Genomic DNA, 21104 nt, shown 5'->3' with positions numbered 1-21104 from the left:
TTGCTCTCAATCTTACGGAGAACCACATGGGTATATATACGGTATCTCTACATAGTCAGGGAACAGTGAGTGTTGATAAGTACCTTAAATACATCTTTTGAATGTCAATTTGTTATGCTATTCTTGGCTATTTCTCTTGTATTTTTGTATATTACGCTTTGTTTCAATTTTATAGGTGTTTTGGAGTCATGTAACAAGAAAGAAGGCAAATACGAGCTTAATACATTGCTTGGAGACATTAGGTGTTGGCGGAGTTCAAGACCAGAAACACCATGGCTTTTAAGGAGTCAAAAATCAGAAATTATTGGAGCATCAATGCTGTTTACTCAGGGAAGACATTTGCTAGCACATTGAGTATGCCTGGAGACAGACAAGGAGGTCACGACTACTACCTTGCCAGGTCCTGCACGCTGGCACCATGGGTTCAAGGGTGAGAAGAATACAGAGCAAGTGGTACCAGTTTTGGGTTTATACTCGAGTTCAACTTCTAAGAAGACTTTGGTACGAGAAATAAAGGGAAGAGGTTGATGTTTCTGCTATAGATTTCGTGAGTATGTTTGATGGGTTTTGGCTATAATTCAAGTACAAGAAGGACCAGGGACATGGGGTTCGAAATGGATTTACATGGAAGAAAAGTGGTTCGAATGTGTATGATTTTGAATATAGAATTTTGAGCTGAGAACCATCCTGGGAAGTGAAGTTGTTGCCGTTGTTCTTAATGAATGGAGAGATTAAAGAAGACATTTGATCTTTGAATTGAATATGAAGGATGGGTTTGTTGTATATTTGTATTTGAATTGTCTTAGTGAAGGAGTTGTGGAATGGATTAGAATTCAACAACATTCTCATATCTTTGAAGCACGAGCAGAACACACAGTAGGTGTTTGAGGAAAGTCCTGAGCGAGTATTTCTTCCAATTTCAAGCTCAACTGAACAGTGGGAAAACTGAATTGATCGTCTAGCTAACCATGGTTTGATGGCAGGGAAGTAAGGCACGTTGTTTCAGTGCGAAAATTTAGAAGACAGGAGTTCGAGTCAAGAAGTAAACAGAAAAGATGTGGACATAGTTTGAGTCCGGAAAATTAGTATAGAAGATGGAGTCTTGACGACATAAAAGAAGTTTCTGCCGTGTGATTTAGTGCTGTACGGAGGAGATTAAGAAGTGATTTTAGAAGTTTGTTTGATTCAGGAATTTGGGTGCTTCAGATTCGAAATCGCAGGACAAGGTAGAGCTATAAAAAGGGTTAACCTACAGCTACACGAAAGATCTCATACCCCTCTACAACTGCTACTCGCAACCCTAGTTTCAGCGAGCTTTTGCTCGCTGAACAACCTTCATTACAGTATCATCTCCATTGCAATCATCACATACCCCCTCCTTCACGCCTGTTTTGCATCTTCAACAGAGAGGAGCTCTCTGCTCCTCTCCAATCATCACTACCACCACCATCATCCCCAGTTTGCATATCCACCTGCATATCACCATCTGCATAGCATACCACCCCTGCATCACCATCTGCGTCCACCTGCATTCATCACCACCATCTGCATTTTTCCCGCAAGCCTCTACCTGCGTACCACCAACACTATATCACCTGGAGTCCACTAATACCATACCAGCAAGTTCATCCAGTACCAGGATTTGAGCAGCAATACAGCCACCATCGGAGCACTGCACAGACCTGAGTTCGCGACCAACACCAGCAGCAATAAAAACTCCACATTTACCACCAGGCCATACATCATTCACTCCACCTGCTGCTGCGTTGGTTTGCTAGATTGGTTTGCTTGTTTAGTATTATATTTTTTTGTGTATACCATGAACTCCAGTAGCTAAGCATCTTTGATTCGGGACGATTTTGATGTCCTAAACATGAACTCCGATTAATATTTAAACTGCTTTATTATATTGCAATTTATTTTTTATTGCTTATTCTTTACGGTACTAATAATGCTTATGAGTTACTTGTGAATCTTTTAAGTTGCAAATTAAATTGGTTTATGGATGATTATATTGCTAATTCGAGAACTCTTCGACCCGTAATTGTCTAGATGTTCCGAGTACAAGTAGCACTACATGAATAATGATGATGGGATTTTGTTAAATATCCATGTGTATTGAATGACATTATTAGATAAATCGAGCTTATGTATTTGTCACTAGGAATAGCCTATCTCACGGAACTTAGTGCATTTGTTTAAGTCACACCTAGATAGCGTACTTCTAGTTAACTTGGCAAGTAGAATCCGGTAGTCGAGCGCTTCCGTGTCCGGTGAATTTGAGATTGCGGGATATTTGAGCGTACTAAATATTCTAGGGTTATTAGTAATGGGTACTTTGCAGAAACATAGCTATATTGATAAGATTCTTGTTTTGTGACCGAGAAAGATTCATTGATCATATTCATCCTCATCATTTGCATTGCATTAATATTCAGAAATTGAATTGACAACTTTAGACTCAACTCTTCCTTAGGAACGAACCTTCTTGTTCTTATACTACTAGTTAGTGTAAGAGAAGTAAGGAATTTATTTTTGCGAGTTTGACACCTCGTCAAAATTGGCGTCGTTGCCGGGATCGAACCTGGGTCACCCGCATGACAGGCGGGAATACTTACCACTAGATGTGACTCAATCAAATGCATTAAGTTCCATGAGATAGGTAATTCCTATTGTATACGTCAATTTTTTTGTTCATATTATACTCTACCCCCACACTTAAATCAAACATTGTCCTCAATGTTTCAAACCATTTCAAAAATAATAAGAGGAATACTTGAAAAAGACAAGGAAGTAAGAATTTGAATTGTTCACCTGATTGACGCATACAAATAACATTCAAAATAGACTCCCCATATATCAACAATCTGAAAATTTGAGGATCCACCCACAAAATAATCTGCATATATTGCAAAAGCTTCACAAGAATGTTAGCTAATGGTGGGGAAAATGAAACTATCATCCCACGAGAGTCACCTCCACACTTAGTTCTTTCTACACTCGGAAGTGTATACAAAACATAAGTAGAAGGAACTTCAATCGGCTCCTCTTTATAAACCTGCATGGTGTTAGACTCAAACACATATGGTAGATACCTAGAAGCAAGAAATTCGGATAAAATTTTTGAAGCACATAATTCCAGCCCCAAATGAGGTATCTTCCTAAAAGATGGATTAACAACTCTTTGGGAAACTACTACTAATTTGGGAGGATCATCATTAGATAGAGATTCATGTAAAGAGTTAGATGATAGACACATTTTTTTGTCTGAATTTCCCTCAGTGTCTCTATTGTTAGTGCTCGATTTTTGTACTAATTATGGTGTTTTATGTGTGTGTAGGTATTTTTGGCAAATAAACATTTTTGGACAAATCGTCTCGAAAAATTATGTGAAACACCCCCCAGAGGATATTTTCTATGCGGACTCTCAGATTGGATAAGGGGCACCCACGGTTATGTGTAACCCAAATTTGTCATTAGCACCCATCGCGCTAAAGGCACCCCAAGAAGTTATAAGGGCACCCCTATCTTCCTCGTTTAAACATTTGATTTGGCGGGAAAATTATACTCCACCTGCGTATTTTGCTGGACTGGTTTTGGAAGAGACTTAGGCGGATTTCTCTCATGGGTTGGATAGATACAAACCTGTTTCACCTAAACACGAAAGGTATGCAAGTCGGATTCGATAAAATAGGAAGGTTACGTGAAACAGACGGAAGTGAATATTTCCGGCAGGTGATGCTTTATATGGAAGTTACGTGAGTTTAACTCTGTTTGGCTCGTGTCTGCACGAGTTTGACTTTCCTGGATCGTGTAAGCAACGCATTTGGAGTATATCACCACCAAAAGACGCACAGGAAGAGAAAAGGGGAATAATATCTCCGGAAAATGGCAGGATATTATTCTCGGGCAAAGAGGAGAATTATTTGCATTTATTCGAGATAATTTGGATGAGCCGTGGGTATATAAACAAGTCTGTTCTTTTCAGCACTGTTCTATCGTTCTTTTCAGTTTGTAACACTTATAACTGTTGCAAACCCGATTTTTAATAGTTTTTTTCCATTTCATCTTTGTAAACACCCTTTGAGCAATAAAGATGAATTTTGAGTGTATTTCCAACATGATGATGAGCTAATTCTCCTACAACCAAGGCAATGAGGAAGCTATTCACGCATGAATAATGGGTAACTATTTCATTTTCTTTAATTTTTAATTATAATTCACCCAATCACTGCTCTTGCAGAGTTTTTAAATGTTTACATAATTTTCTTAATTACTTATGATTCAATTTGATAGATTATACTTTGTTTAATCAATTGATAGTTTATGCTTGGGGAATACAATTAATATTTGACAATATGTTTGATTAATTGTGAATTAAGAAATAAGGGACTTAAAAGATAATTAGAGTTTTGGATTATTTGCCATAATTTATTCATGTGTGATAGTGGAATCAGTGTCTTGGTTATTCCTAATAATCTTGAATTAAGTTTTGTTTTGTTTTAAATTTAATTAAATCTAAAATCTTTGCTTTCACAAGTCTCAACGAACTTTTTACTACAACTCAATTTGAAATTACATCAATTTTTGGCGCCGCCGACGCGGACTTGTCTTTAGGCTAGAGTTTTTAGATTTTTTTTCTTTTTAGGTTTTTATTTGTTTTTCATTTTTATTTTAGTTGTTCTTCTTTACGTTTCTGGGTTTTTGTCTTTTCCTTACAGATTTTGGAATTTGGAGCGAAAGACAAATTTGCCAAAGATTTTGGTGAATACTTAAAAATTTGGAGTAAAAGCAAAGGGAAAGGAGCGAAAGAAAAGGAGAATAAAAATTAATTAAAAAAGAGAGAGAGAAAAAAAAATTAGAATTTTTTTTAGTTTATCTTTTTCTTTTGCACTTTATTTTTGGACTTTGGATTGTGGACTTTGGGATTTTTTTTTAAACCCTACGGAAGGGTAGTTTAACTATCAATTGTTTGCAGAGAAAGACGGCGATTACGGTATCGCCTCGGCCCCTCGGGTTCGTACATGACATAGGAGTCGTGGCCCGAGTCGACTTCAGCGATTCATCCCCCGTCTGGTACGGGAGGTAAGTTTGTCGAAACACTCGCGAATCTCCTGTTAGCGAGTTACTGTATTCCTTCATTTGCATATATGATGAGGTTTTGAAAACGAATGCTTTAATTTCCTAGTAAAGGGAAAGGACTGGCTATACAAGATAAGGGTTCGGATTTCATCACCGTTCCCTTCTTTCCCGCCTTATAAAAATGAAACCAAACGCGAACCTAAGCCTAAAATTTGACTAGAACGAGACCTACAGGGTAACGAGCTTAATAGGAAAGTCATTCGAAAAATATTGGTTACTATTTTAAGCATGCTTCAAAGTTCATGATGGTTTCTGTGAGTTGAATACACCTCCTTGTAACGCCGGTGAGGCCTTGGGTATCAAAGCTCCATCGAGATTCCATCGTCTCGATTCAACTTACTTAAACTCGGATTGATTCCAGAGGAGTTTGCTTAAATTGTAACGAATTCCCTTTCGAAGGATTAAAAGCTGGTCTAGAAACAATCTAAGTGGATCCATCATGCTTTTTGTTTGCTAGAAATCAGTAGGTTTACTGTGGTGGAGTCAGCCTTGTTTGTGTTTGCATAGAACTTCCTTTCCTTTTAGGATTTCTTTTTTTTTGTTTTTTTTTTCTAGTGTATGCCCAAGGTTATTAAAGAGAGGGCTTGGAAAAGAAACACTCTAGGTCGTTTGATTAGTGATAAACCTAGTAGTTCTTCTTGTGAAGGCGGGGAGCTCGAAGACTCTTCTTTTGAGAGCCCTGTTTTTGGAAACTTCAGTTTTGAGAATATGTCTCTTCGTGAGGAAAATACCCCTAGTACTTCAGCTGTGCCAGCGATGGCAACTTTGAAAGATTACATGTTCCCAACTAGGTCCACCCGAGATTCGTGCATTAAATTGCCAGCCACTACGGCTAATTTCGAGATAAAACCTAGTATTCTTCAGATGATCCCTATATTCTTAGGGAAAGATGATGAGAACCCTTATTTTCATATTAGGGACTTTGAGGAAATTTGTGGGACAATTAGAATAAAAGACCTTACTGATGAAGTCTTGAAACTTAAGATGTTTCCCTTTTCCTTGAGAGATAAAGCCAAGACCTGGCTGAACAACCTACCATCTGAATCCATTGAAACATGGCAGGAACTTATTGCTGCTTTCTATATAAATTCTACCCTAAGCATAAAACTATCTGTCTGTTAGGCAGAAAATTAGTGCTAGTGTGCAACAAGAGGGAGAGTCTCTTTATAGGTTTTAGAGAGATTCAATGATCTCCTATCCCAGTGTCCTCACCATGGATTTGATAAGATGAAACTCGTAGAGATTATTTATGATGGTTTAGACTATTCAACCAAAGCCATGGTTGAGTCTATGTGCGCTGGTGAGTTCACTAGTAAAAGTGTTGATGATGCTTTACCTTCTTAGGAGCTGTCGCTGAAAAATCCCAACAGTGGGAGTCTTGTGTTGAACCCCCAAAAGACTCTTGGTCAATAGAAGTAGCACCAATGTGGTAGATACAAGCTTCGGGTCTGATGCTAAGTTTGTGCTTTGTCTAGAAGGTTAGAAGCTTTGGAATTGAATCATCCTAAACATAGGTCTCTTGTTGAACCTGATGATAGGTTTAGAGCCTCTCAAGTGTCTAGTTGTGGAGTAGAACCCAATAACTCGTTTTGGGAAGGTCAGGTTAGTGAAGAGCAAGCCCATGTGTCTATAACAATGCTAGGTTTGAGAACCGTCAGAAGTTTGACCCATACTCAGAGACTTACAACCCTGGTTGGAGAAACCATCCTAATTTTTCTTGGTCTAAGGGTCAGAATCAAGGACAGTCTAGTAATTCTCAGCCTCCCCAGGTTTTGGTTATGCTAAGAACTCTTCAGGTCAACCCCAGTTTCAGAATGAGAAAAAGATCTCCACCTTAGAAGAAACCCTTACTATGTTAGCAAAGAACCATGAGATGTTATCAAAGAACCACTGTGGTTTTCAAGAAGAAACCAGGCAGAATTTTAAGAATAATTCCCAGTCTCTTGCTAACTTAGAACTTCAAGTCGGCCAAATAGCTAAGTTTCTTAGTGAAAGAGAAGATGGAAGGTTCCCTAGTCAAACTGATCCTAACCCTAAAGGAGAAATCGTACAATCATGTGAATTCTATAACAACCCTTAGGAGTGGAAAGAAAGTTGACAATAAGGTTGCCATGCCTGATAGTGAACATTTGTAGTTCACCCTTCTGAGCCAAAATGAGGAGACTGATAGAGTCTCCAAAGAGACCAATGAGGGTCCTGCTGAGCCCGACTTTGTTCCCAGAGCCCGTTCCCCCAGCTGCTAGTTCCAACTAAGAGGGAGTCCAACTTTAATGATATATTGGAGGTTTTTAAGCAGGTTACTATCAACCTCCCATTGTTAGATGCGATTAAGCAGATTCCCGCTTATGCCAAGTTTCTTAAGGATATGTGTACGCGAAAGCGAAAACTTAGTGTCCAGAAGAAAGCCTTCCTAGCTAGTCATGTGAGTTCTATTATTCAGAATACCACTACTCCTAAGTATAAAGACCCAGGGTCCCCTACTATTTCTTGCACAATAGGTAAATACCGTGTCGAGAAAGCTTTGCTTGACTTAGGAGCCAGTGTGAACTTACTGCCATACCATGTGTACCTTAAGCTAGGACTTGGTGAGATGAAACCTACCCAGATGACACTTCAGTTAGCTGATAGGTCCGTTAAAATTCCTCGTGGTGTGATCGAGGACGTTCTTATTGAGGTCGACAAGTTTATTTATCCAGTGGATTTTGTTATCCTAGATACCCAACCTGTCCCTGACCCAGAGAACCAAATACCAGTGATTTTAGGTCGCCCGTTTTTAGCTACATCCAATGCGATCATTAACTGTCGAAATGGTATTATGAATTTGTCTTTTGGTAATATGACTATTGAGCTGAACATTTTTAATATTAGTAAGCTACCCTCTGAACTAGATGACTCGAACATAGAAGAGGTGAACATGATAGGAACATTAGTCGAGGAGTCATTACCAAACACTTTGTTAGAAGATCCATTAGAGAAATGCCTAGCCCTTTGGGATTGATTTTTGATGACGATGTGATTAATGAGGTGAATGCTTTGTTAGATTCAACCCCTTTGATAGACACTAGTAATGGCTGGAAACCTAAGTTCGAACCTCTACCCGTTTCTGAGTCTACCCTAGTTCCTTCGTTAGAAAAGCCTCCTAAGTTGGACCTTAAACCATTACCAGATTCCCTGAAGTATGTGTTTTTAGGCCCATCTGAAACTTTACCTGTGATTATAGCATCCGACTTGGATAGTGATCAGGAAAGTAGGCTAGTGACCGTCCTTCAGAATAACAAGGAAGCTTTAGGGTGGACCATAGCAGACATTAAGGGTATAAGTCCTACTGATTGTATGCATCATATCTATTTAGAGAGTGACACCAAACCTTCTAGGGAGATGCAACGTCGACTGAACCCTAATATGAAAGAAGTAGTTCGAACCGAGGTTCTTAAGCTGTTAGATGCAGGCATTATCTACCCCATTTCAGACAGTAAGTGGGTCAGCCCCGTTCAGGTTGTTCCCAAGAAATCCGGTATTACTGTAGTCCAGAATGATAACAATGAGTTAATCCCAACCCGGGTGACCACGGGTTGGCGTGTCTGTATTGACTATAGGAAATTGAACAAGGTCACTAGGAACCACTTTCCCCTTCCCTTCATCGACCAAATGCTAGAGAGATTAGCTGGACGTAGCCATTATTGCTTTTTAGATGGATACTGCGGTTATAATCAGATTGTCATAGCCCCAGAAGACCAAGAGAAAACCACTTTTACCTGTCCCTTTGGTACCTTTGCGTATAGACGCATGCCTTTCGGGCTATGTAATGCCCCTGCGACCTTTCAGCGTTGTATGTGAGCATATTTTCTGACATGGTAGAACGGTTCTTAGAGGTCTTTATGGATGATTTTTCAGTGTTTGGTTCGTCTTTCGATGAGTGCTTGCATCATTTGTCATTAGTTTTGACTAGGTGTAAGGAAAAGAATTTAGTGCTTAATTGGGAGAAATGTCACTTCATGGTTCGTTCAGGAATTGTTTAGGGCATATCGTATCTTCGAAGGGTATAGAGGTAGATAGAGCCAAAGTTGACCTCATTAAAACTTTACAGGTCCCAAAAACCGTAAGAGATATTAGGTCATTCTTAGGGCATGCAGGTTTTTATCGTCGATTCATTAAGGATTTTAGCTTAATTTCTAGACCTCTTTGCAATTTGCTTGCAAAAGACGTTAAGTTTTTCTTTGATGATGCTTGTTTAGAGGCTTTTGAGAAGCTTAAGAATTTACTCACTACCGCCCCCATAGTCCAGGCACCCAACTGGAACCTACCCTTTGAGATCATGTGTGATGCTTCAGATTATGCTATTGGTGTTGTGCTAGGTCAGCGAGAAAATAAGTTACTTCATGTGATTTACTATGCTAGCAAAACTCTGAATGATGCCCAGTTGAACTATACCACTACGGAGAAGGAACTATTAGCTATTGTGTTTGCCTTAGACAAGTTTAGATCCTACCTCTTAGGTTCTAAGGTCATAATCTTTACTGATCATGCTGCTTTGAAGTATCTTCTTTCCAAGAAGGATACTAAACCTAGATTGATTAGATGGATCCTATTGTTGCAGGAATTTTCCTTAGACATTAGAGATAAAAAAGGTGCAGAAAATGTAGTAGCAGACCACTTGTCTAGGCTTGTTGTGGATACCCTTAATGATTCTCCTCCTGTTAGGGATAGTTTTCCTGATGAACAACTGTTCTTTGTTACCCAAGCACCTTGGTATGCGAATATAGTGAATTATCTTGTTACTGGTCGAATGCCCCAACATTGGGGTAAACAAGATCGTTCTAGGTTTTTAGCCGAGGTGAAGCACTTCTTTTGGGATGATCCTTATTTGTTTAAGTATTGTCCAGACCAGATTATTAGGAGATGTATACCTGAGAATGACCAGTCCAGTATTATTTCCTTTTGTCATGATCATGCTTGTGGGGGTCACTTTAGTGCTAAGAAGACTGCTGCTAAATATTGCAGTGTGGATTCTATTGGCCTTCGTTGTTTAAAGACTCCCACAGTTACTGTGTTACTTGTGAACGTTGCCAGAAATTAGGAACCATTTCCCGTAGGAACATGATGCCCTTGAACCCTATTTTAGTTGTTGAGGTCTTTGATGTGTGGGGTATTGACTTTATGGGTCCGTTTCCTAATTCTTTTGGTAACTTACATCCTTGTCGTGTAGACTATGTCTCTAAGTGGATTGAGGCGGTTGCGTGTAAATGACCATAGGGTTGTGATTGAGTTCTTGAAAAATAATATACTTACACGTTTTGGTACACCGAGCTATAATTAGTGATGGAGGGTCGCACTTTTGTAATGGACCTTTTAGGCTTTTGATGAAGAAATATGGTATTACACATAAGGTAGCTACCCCATATCATCCACAGACTAGTGGTCAGGTAGAGGTTTCCAATAGGGAGATAAAGCGTATATTAGAGAAAAGTTAATCCTAATCGGAAAGACTGGTCGTCTAGGCTTACTGATGCCTTATGGGCTTACCGTACTGCGTTTAAGACCCCCATTGGAATGTCGCCTTATCGGCTTGTGTATGGAAGGCATGTCATTTACCTGTTGAGTTAGAACATAGAGCTTATTGGGCTGTTAAGCAGCTAAATTTTTCACTTGACAAGGCAGGAGCCCATAGGAAACTCCAGCTCAATGAGTTGGAAGAGATTCGTATAGATGCTTACGATAGTGCGAAGGAGTATAAGAACAAAATGAAACTTGTGCATGATAAAATATTTTAAGAAGTCATTTTCTCCAGGTCAAAAAGTTCTTCTGTATGATACCCGCTTGCATCTTTTCCCTGGGAAGTTACGTTCTCGGTGGACGGGTCCTTTTTATTGTTCGCACTGTCTTTCCTCATGGAGCTGTTGAGATCGAGACACCGGATGGTAGTAGTTCTTCGAAGGTTAACGGTCAGAGATTGAAACCCTTTTTAGAGCCCTTTCCTACAGGTGATGTTGAGGAGGTCCCTCTGGAGGACCCTATTTAACCTTGATTGACCATCGAGACGATTGTATGTTGTATATTAGTTTTTGATTTCTCTCTTCACCCGGGTACTATCTTTCCGACTTCTCTCTTTACTGATTTCTCATGTTACTTTACTTATTGGTATTGCTATTTCATTGGAAACATTGAGGACAATGTTAGATTTAAGTTTGGGGGTGAGAAAGAAACTTTTTGTTAGCCTTTAGTTGCAATAAATAAACTCCAGAGCCTAGAAATTTATGCTTATTAAGGTTGGCACTAACCAATCTAAGTGGATGGGAACATCTTGGTTGTAGGAGTTGAGGAACCTATCTGATTAGATGGAAACATCTAAAGAGTCTATTCATAAAAGCACAGAGATCATGTGTTGGAATTAAAAAAAAAAACGTGGTAGTTTCGCCATAACTCGTTGAATCCTAGTCCCTTCTGTTTTTATTTCTTAAGTGATTTGGTGGGGCACACGACTCAAGTTGTTACCATTGCTAGGTGAAATAGGGTGATTGAGATACCAAAAAAAAAGGAGAAAAAATAGTTTGAGACCAGACCATCAGACCAACCGTAATAAGTTCAATAAAGTCAACCACTGGTGCCCTTGTATATGCCAATTGTGTTGACCTAGAGTTAGGTTTATCGACCACTGGTCCCCTTGTATATGCCAGTTGTGTTGATATTAGTCAGACCGGTATCTCAGTCCATTAGGATAGGTTCATCTTGGTAGAGGCCTTCGGACAGATATGGGAAACACCGTTCACTTTGAACCATCTATTTTCTCTTTATCCATCTTCTTAATCTTTCCATGTGATTGGTTGACTCCGATTATGATGTCTAGAAACTATCTGAGTAGAGCTCTGTCACTTATATATGAATTTTAGTATGCTGAGTGCAAACTCGTGTACAACAATTGGAATTTCGCATCAGGGTATTTCCTCCTATAGTCAATGTTTGTATGCCAACCAAGGATATTCTTTAGTTCCTTCCAAAGTTCTGCGTAGATAGCTAGGGTCTGGAGTAAAGGTTCTGTGGGTACACCTCTGGTAAACCCTCCGGAGACAACACTCCGCCGCTAGGGCTACCTAGCGGTTTAACGGCTTGCTGCACGTGCTAAGTGTAGTCATTTTTATTTTTCTAAATTAGTTTTGCTCGAGGACTAGAAAATAATAAGTTTGGGGGTATTTGATAGACACATTTTTGTGTCTGAATTGTCCTCAGTGTCTCTATTGTTAGTGCTCGATTTTTGTACTAATTATGGTGTTTTATGTGTGTGTAGGTATTTTTGGCAAATAAACATTTTTTGGAAAAATCAACTCGAAAAATTATGCGAAACACCCCCCGGAGGATTTTTCTATGCGAACTCTCAGATTGGATAAGGGGAACCCACGGTTATGTGTAACCCAAATTTGTCATTAGCACCCATCGCACTAAAGGCACCCAAGGAAGTTATAAGGGCACCCCTATCTTCCTCGTTTAAACATTTGATTTGGCGGGAAAATTATACTCCACCTGCGTATTTTGATGGATTGGTTTTGGAAGAGACTTAGGTGGATTTGTCTCATGGTTTGGATAGATACAAACCTGTTTCACCTAAACACGGAAGGTATGCAAGTCGGATTCGATAAAATAGGAAGGTTACATGGAACAGGCAGAAGTGAATATTTTCGGAAGGTGATGCTTTATATGGAAGTTACGTGAGTTTAACTCTGTTTGGCTCATGTCTGCACGAGTTTGACTTTCCTGGATCGTGTAAGCAACGCATTTGGAGTATATCACCACCAGAAGACGCACATGAAGAGAAAAGGGGAATAATATCTCCGGAAAATGGCAGGATATTATTCTCGGGTAAAGAGGAGAATTATTTGCATTTATTCGAGATAATTTGGAGGAGCCGTGGGTATATAAACAAGTCTTGGGAGTCACAGATGGGACGGAGAGTTTGGGGGAGATTACAGAGCTGTGAAAGTCGAGTTGCAGAAGAATCACCATTTCTGCTGTTGTGAAGAACACCAAGAACATTAGGTGCGCAACAACAGTCGTTTCTCAATAGTGGAAACGATACACAGGCGAGGGTCGAGAATCAGCGACAGTACTGTTCTATTGTTCTTTTCAGTTTGTAACACTTATAACTGTTGCAAACCCGATTTTTAATAGTTTTTCTCCATTTCATCTTTGTAAACACCCTTTGAGCAATAAAAATGAATTTTGAGTGTGTTTCCAACATGATGATGAGCTAATTCTCCTACAACCAAGGCAATAAAGAAGCTATTCACGCATGAATAATGGGTAACTATTTCATTTTCTTTATTTTTTAATTATAATTCACTCAATCACTGCTCTTGCAGAGTTTTTCAATGTTTACATAATTTTCTTAATTACTTGTGATTCAATTTGATAGATTATACTTTGTTTAATCAATTGATAGTCTATGCTTGGGGAATACAATTAATATTTGAGAATATTTTTGATTAATTGTGAATTAAGAAATAAGTGACTTAAAAGATAATTAGAGTTTTGGATTATTTTCCATAATTTATTCATGTGTGATAGTGGAATCAGTGTCTTGGTTATTCCTAATAATCTTGAATTAAGTTCTGTTTGTTTTTAAATTTCATTAAATCTAAAATCTTTGCTTTCACAAGTCTCAACGGAACTTTTTACTACAACTCAATTTGAAATTACATCATTAGACAAACCTTGCGAAATATCTTGTATTTCGGGATCCTCGGTACTGCTGGACACTTCCATTCTTACATCACAAGTATCATCTTTCTCACTTGAACTCTTGGCAAGACATTCATTGGTTTCTGTAACCAAGTCCTCCTCAGCGGAATAGAAATTAGGATCTTCCATAAGCAAATTATCGAAAACCTTATGTTCTGCACAAGTTGACTTCTCATTCAATGTATCGACTATCTCTGAATTTGGGGCATGATGCACAAAGAAGTCATAATCATCATCGCTCTCATACACGACATAAGTCTTACCATCAATAATGGTAGTGTTTCTAGACTCAACTTCTTCCTTTTGAGTAGGAGAACGATTTATCGGTTGTCAATCGACAAATATAATTTCACTTCTTTACTCAACTACAATAATGTAGAAAGTGGTAGGAAAGAGTTCGTATCCACAGGGAGGCCTTTGTTGTTATGCAATTTTTGGTTTCTAAGATAACAAGAGTGATTTTTTTTTTTTTTTTGTTTTAGTAAAAATAAAGTAAAGAAAAGTAAATAATTGGAATAATCAATAAAGAGAAGACATTGGTCATGGGATAGTATTATTCACAAGCATGTATTTTTCATCATTGAATAGAATTGATAATTTAATCTCTTATTTATTAAAAGTCCTAGAATACCTTGATCGCAAGAGTATTCCGCTAATTCCCTAATTTCATCACAACCACATTAAAAGATGCATATGTGAATTATTCCTAGAAAGCAACCCAAAGTGTAAAAGCACAATTAAGTTTAACTCCCTAGAAGATTTAAGATTTATGGAATAAGACTAATCAAAGCAAACAAACGTGTAAGAGCACTAATTTGTTTTAACCAAGGTTTTGATTCATATGTGACTAATAGGATATATCACTACAAGCACTAAACACAATTATGCTACTTTAAATCAGGGACAAACAACTTTTACGTATAGAAAACCCTAATTTAGCTCTAGAGATGAAAGCAAATCGGATTGATTCCGGACTCAACCAATCAAACAACCAAATCCTAAAACACTATAAACCATGAATCATAAACAATAAAGTTGAGACAAAACTAACCCATAGAATCAAATAACATGCATTGAGAAATCAACTTTTATCCCATAACCAACAAGTGTATTTAGTTACTCATAATAATGGAGTTCATCATCATCATGATCAATAAAATAATAAAGAAGATGAAAGCAAAGCAAACCCTAGAAGTAGTTTTCTCCAAAGCTCCAAGAAGAATAATAAAAAACGTGATCTCAAATGTTGTAGGAGTCTTTCATTTATATCCCTTTGCTTTCCAAAAATAGGTCTAATCTTCAAAATCCATTAGGTGAAAATCCGCGTGGCCCAAAAGTGATAAAAACCCATATAGAAACTATGCCAATTTGTCGCCGAAAAATGTTCGGAAGTTGGACGGAGAGTCGCCGGAAATCAGCCGGATAGGTGGCCGGAAATAGTACTCAGGTGACCAGCAAAGTCCACCCGGTCACCGGTCATACGAGTCAACTCGAGTCAATGAGTAAGCATCTTACTCAGCTGGATGGGCTGAGTGGCCAATCCAAAGCCAAAGCCATTGCAACTTGCACAGGCCAGAGCTATGTTGCACAATGGTACTTCACCAGTTCACTCCAGCCATGTTGGATGTGCATTCTTCTTGCAGCTCTTGTTCGTATCCATGGAACCACCAGTTTCAGCCTCTGCCGCTTCATTTTGTTCTCTCCTGCAACTGCAGCTCAGTCATAGCTTTGGCAACCAATAGTACCAGTTCATTGCCTCATTTGCACACGGAAACTTCGACTCCATCTACTTCATTACAGCTCAACATGACCAAATCCACCAGCAAAACATCATAACCTGTAACAACATCCGAGCCACATTCCACCTGAAACTCCGTCATACATTCTCCCATCTCAGGCCACCAATAACTCGAATTGCATAGCACCTTTCTGCAGATTTCATCCCTGGCATCACCACCAGTACCCATTAGCTCCACCAGTCACATCACCAACTGCATCAATCCATCTTGAGCACAAACCACTTACTTACACTATTGCCACCATCTGTTGCAGCTACTTCTTAATTTTAAACTCCCTGTAAACCTAACATACATCTAAATCATATGTAGCGGTCCCATTCTTCACAGCTCATCACAATAATCTTCTCAGCTCAATTACGCAAATATTATTACCTCAATCCATCAGCACCAGCAAATCCATCCCATAAGATCTCCAAATTCATCTCAATTGTTCATCTTCACCCTTGGTACTCAACTGCAACCAACTTCTATTAAGCTCACTTCCATTTCAGCACCACTTGCGACTTAAGCAACCCATCTGACCTGCAATTGCCTCAAGCCATCATCACTGCATTCTGCAATTCCCATGAACCAGTTTCATCAACCACCAGTACAGAGCATCCATTCCCATGACAATCAACATTGTTCTCATTTCAGCACAAACCCCACTCCATCTCAGATAATTATCACCAACTGCAACAACTGTTAAAACTAACATTTCTTCCATTTGTTCACTAACTCATATTCATAACCACCAACAACAACCAATTACACCCCTACAGTTCATTATCAACAGCTGCAGTTCATGCCTGCAACTCCACTGAAACCAGCACCACCACCAGTTTCTCTTATTCAAGCTACTCAAACACCACCAGCTGAGCACCACTATTAGTCTTGTCACCACCAGATTCTACTTCATTGTAGCCTTGTTTTTCATCTCTTTCTTCCCCTGACCTAACTCACCACCAGGACCAAAAATATCAACCATCTGAATCATTTCAAACCCTAATTCGTAAATCAACAGAAAACCCCTCTCTGAGATCTTAAATTTCACACCTAGACATTCACAAATTCGAAATCTGTTTCAAAGTTTCAAACCCATCTTTCTTCCAATGATTAAACCCTAACTCTGTGTTTCTCCATGTTCTTCTCTTCCGACGAAATCACTTAGCAGAAAACCACCACGATAGCTCTCAATCGATCATATCTTGGATCTGATTCTCTCAGAAGTAACAGCTTCTTCTCAATCTCCCTGAGTCTATTATCACCACCAACAACAGCGTATCTCTCGGTTTCAGACTGAATAATGAGAAGAATTACAACTTCTCTGAATTCTAAATTTGTGTAGGAGGTGGAATTGATATTGACACCCGGTACATTAGGATAAGGGACACCCAGTTCATCTATGGCCTGTCAGTTTCGCAGAACTGACTGCCTACACTCTTCCTTGCTCAGCTGTCAGTTGTGGGGAACTGATCGTTCATTCTTCACCTACTTTGCGCAACCTTAGTGCGCTCCGAGTATAACTCTCCAGTGAATTGACTTTGTTTCCTTTACGCTCCAAATGGACGTTTTCTCCTTCTTTTGCTCCAAACGACTGCAAAGTACCTAATAACTCAAATTCAAAATAAGATACATAATTTACAAGAAAAATAGCAAATAAAGCATAAATACTAGATATAAAATTAGGTGTTTTAGACACCTATCAAATTCCCCCACACTTAGACTTTGCTAGTCCTCGAGCAAACCAAACAAAATAATTCTAAAATACATACTACTCCGTGTCGTAGAGGCTACGGTCACTTTTAGAATAAATAACAAGCCTTTTGAACCCCTAGGTGTCCATAGTGGACGAGTTATAGTCTCGTGAAGTTTTACAAGAGGTATGCCTACAAAACCTACTTTTCCAACTTAATAGTACTTCGAAATGATAGCATCCAACGCGCTAAGAAGACATGGAGATTCTGCACACTAGCAATAAGAAGTTAGACACATAAATGAACACAATCTCATCCTTAAAAGTTGAGAGAGAAATAACCATCCTTTCTCGAAAGAAAATCGGGTTCGGACTGGTCAAAAGTCTCGACTCTTCTTCACAAGAAAGGGTTTTATGATATTTCTCTCAATAATAAATAGCTCTTTATGGGTCACACGTGTGTCCAGGTAGGAATGAAGAGAAAATCCTGCGACACCTTGATTGGTAGGAAGGTAAAAACCCTCCGAAGTATTTTGAAAACCCACATCTTTTATCATTTTGAAAACCATTTTTTTTTTCTGACGATCTCTTAGAAAGGAAATCAACCACTTAACGAAGGTGGGAATATGATTACTTACCTCGTTATCTGTTCGGCGTGCAGCTAGCACCACTCTCACAGCATCCATAGAAACGTCTTCGGTCTTCAATCCTTTTCTTCATCTTCTTCTTCGGTCTTCAACACTTGATGATAACTCTTAAACTTCATAGAATCTTGACAATGTGATTCTTTCCTATAATTCCTTGTTGTTTGAAACTTCATTATGGATATTTCTTCTTCCATTGGCTTTATTGAATGAATACAAAACCAAAATATAATACAATGGATTTTTTTTTTTTAAGAAAATAAAATACAAACTAACAACTGAAAATGCAAAGGCCATGGTATGAGTAATTTTCCACTCAATTCTTCACAACTTGTATGTCTTGATATCATACTTCTTGAATTCTCATCTTGATAATCTTCACTCTTGTACAATATTCTTCGACTTGTAAAAATTTTGCTCCTTGTCTTGTTGCTTTACTTGAATCTGAAATATTTGCTTGTACAATATTCTCATTTCTGTACTGTTGCTCATAAACCTTGAACGTCTTCAACTTTCCTTCGAATTTGTGATGCTCTTGTTGTTGATGATGATGGTGTTTCTATGGACCCGTTTGTGTAGAGAGAGATAAAGTGGAAGGTGCTAACTGCGAACAAGATTACAAGTGGTATATAAGTTAGCAATTCGATGTCACCATTCATGATTGATAAAAATAGCACTCAAGAGATCAAAATAGTGCTTCTATGGTGGGAGGTTGGGTAGCTCACCATTCTACCCGGAGTTTATGTACGGTGACACACACTCTAAAAGCACATATTTAGACAGGTACAAAGAATTGAAGGTCGGTGCCTCTCATAATGTAATATGGGTAGTCTCCACTATAGGGGATCACAAATCTAGTACCGAATTCAATCTGCACCTCATTTGCCATTGGGATGGTTAAATCCAACTTTAACTCTTATACAAGTAAGAAACCCGATCATGTTCTTTGTCATCTCTAAGTTCAGTCACTATTATGAGATTCTCGATGTAATCTTAGCGACATGTATACTATGTGACTCTAAACTAACTACAAGTTGGAGTTTGTTATTCACTAATTTACAAAAAAGTTGAAAAAAATGCATGAAAAAGGTACAAAGCAAAAGCTTAACCACTCCCCTACACTTTAACTTTACATTGTCCTCAATGTAAATTGAATTATCCAAGGTAAGTCAAGGTGGGAAATTCAATACAATAAAAAGCTAAAAACAAGACAAGAATACTTAAAAACAAATAAAAAGATAAAGGTAAAGATACAAAACCGGTGGGTTGCCTCCCACTTAGCGCTTGGTTTAAATTCGTCAGCCCGACTATCTCCTTGCTTTCTATGACTCCTCCATAGGGAGTGCATCCACAAAATTAACTCCTTCCACCACTTCGGAAGAGAAGTTCTCATAGTATGGTTTCAACCGGTGCCCATAAATTTAAACTCCTTGCCTGTAGCAATACTACGAATTTCGATTGCACCATGATAAAACACATTAGTAACAACAAAAGGTCAAATCCATCGTAACCTTAATTTACCCGGAAATAATTGCAAGCGATAATTAAACAAAAGCACTTTTTGCCCAACACAAAATTGTTTTCTATAAATCATATTATCATGAAATGCCTTAGTTTTCTCCTTGTAAATGCGTGAGCTTTCAAATGCATCATTGCGAAGCTCCTCTAGATCTTGGAGTTGTAACTTCCTTTGCTTTCCAGCCCCATCCATCTCCATATTGCATTGCTTGATAGCCCAAAACGCTTTATGCTCAATCTCCACGGGTAAGTGACAAGGTTTACCATACACAAGCCTAAAAGGAGACATCCCAATAGGTGTCTTGTATGCGGTTCTATAAGCCCACAAAGCATCATTAAGTCGCATGCTCCAATCCTTCCTTGTTGGATTCACCGTCTTTTTCAAGTATGGACTTCACTTCTTGGTTGGAAACTTTGGCTTGTCCATTCGTTTGTGGATGATAAGGTGTTGCAATCTTATGCGACACATTGTACTTCCTTAACAAGCTTTGCAAGAACCTGTTTTTGAAGTGAGAACCTCCATCGCTAATTATGGCCCTTGGAATTCCAAACCTTGCAAAAATATTTGCTTGCAAAAAATCTGAAACCACTTTAGAATCATTAGCTGGGGTGGCCTTAGCTTCCACCCATTTCGACACATAATCAACAACAAGTAAGATGTAAAAATTCCCATGAGAGTTGACAAAAGGACCCATAAAATCAATACCCCATACATCAAAAACTTCAATAAATTGAATAAAAGTTTGTGGCATTTGATTTCGAGCACCTATATTTCCTGTTCTTTGGCACCTATCACAAGTTGTGAAAAATTAATGTGCATCCTTAAACAAGGTTGGCCAACATAAACCGCTTTCAAGCACCTTGTGAGCGGTTATCTTACTCCCAAAATGTCCTCCGCAAGCATAAGAGTGACAAAAATACAATATAGAGTTAAATTCAGATTCGGGAATGCACCTACGTAATACTTGGTCACTACCTTGTTTCCACAAATAAGGGTCATCCCATATGTATTGGTTACCTAACCTTTTAAGTTTGTCCCTCTCAGCACGAGACAAGTCCTTTGGGATTTGTTTAGAAACTAAGTAATTAACAATATCCGCATACCATGGTTCTCCAAGGGCAATTGAGAATAGTTGCTCATCCGGGAAGCTTTCACGCAATGGGATAACTTCCTTGTCCACAGCAAGTCGGCTCAAATGATCCGCAACGGTGTTCTCAATTCCTTTCTTGTCTTTGATTTCAAGATCAAACTCTTGCAAGAGCAAAATCCATCGTATGAGCCTCGGTTTCGCCTCTTTCTTTGTAAGCAAGTATCTAAGTGCTGCATGATCAGAAAAGACAACAACTTTTGTACCAATTAGATAAGAGCGAAACTTTTCTAAAGCAAAAACAATGGCTAATAACTCTTTTTCAGTGGTTGTGTAGTTTTGTTGGGCCTCATTTAACGTTCTAGAAGCATAATAAATGGCATGAGGAAACTTCCCCACAGCTGCCCAAGCACCGCACCAACCATAGTCACTTGCATCACACATGAGCTCAAAAGGCTTGCTCCAATCCGGTGGTTTAATGATAGGGGCTGAAATCAAAAGCTCTTTC

Source organism: Papaver somniferum, chromosome 8, assembly GCF_003573695.1.
Source record: "Papaver somniferum cultivar HN1 chromosome 8, ASM357369v1, whole genome shotgun sequence".
Lineage (NCBI taxonomy): Eukaryota > Viridiplantae > Streptophyta > Magnoliopsida > Ranunculales > Papaveraceae > Papaver > Papaver somniferum.
This window is presented reverse-complemented; position numbering follows the sequence as displayed.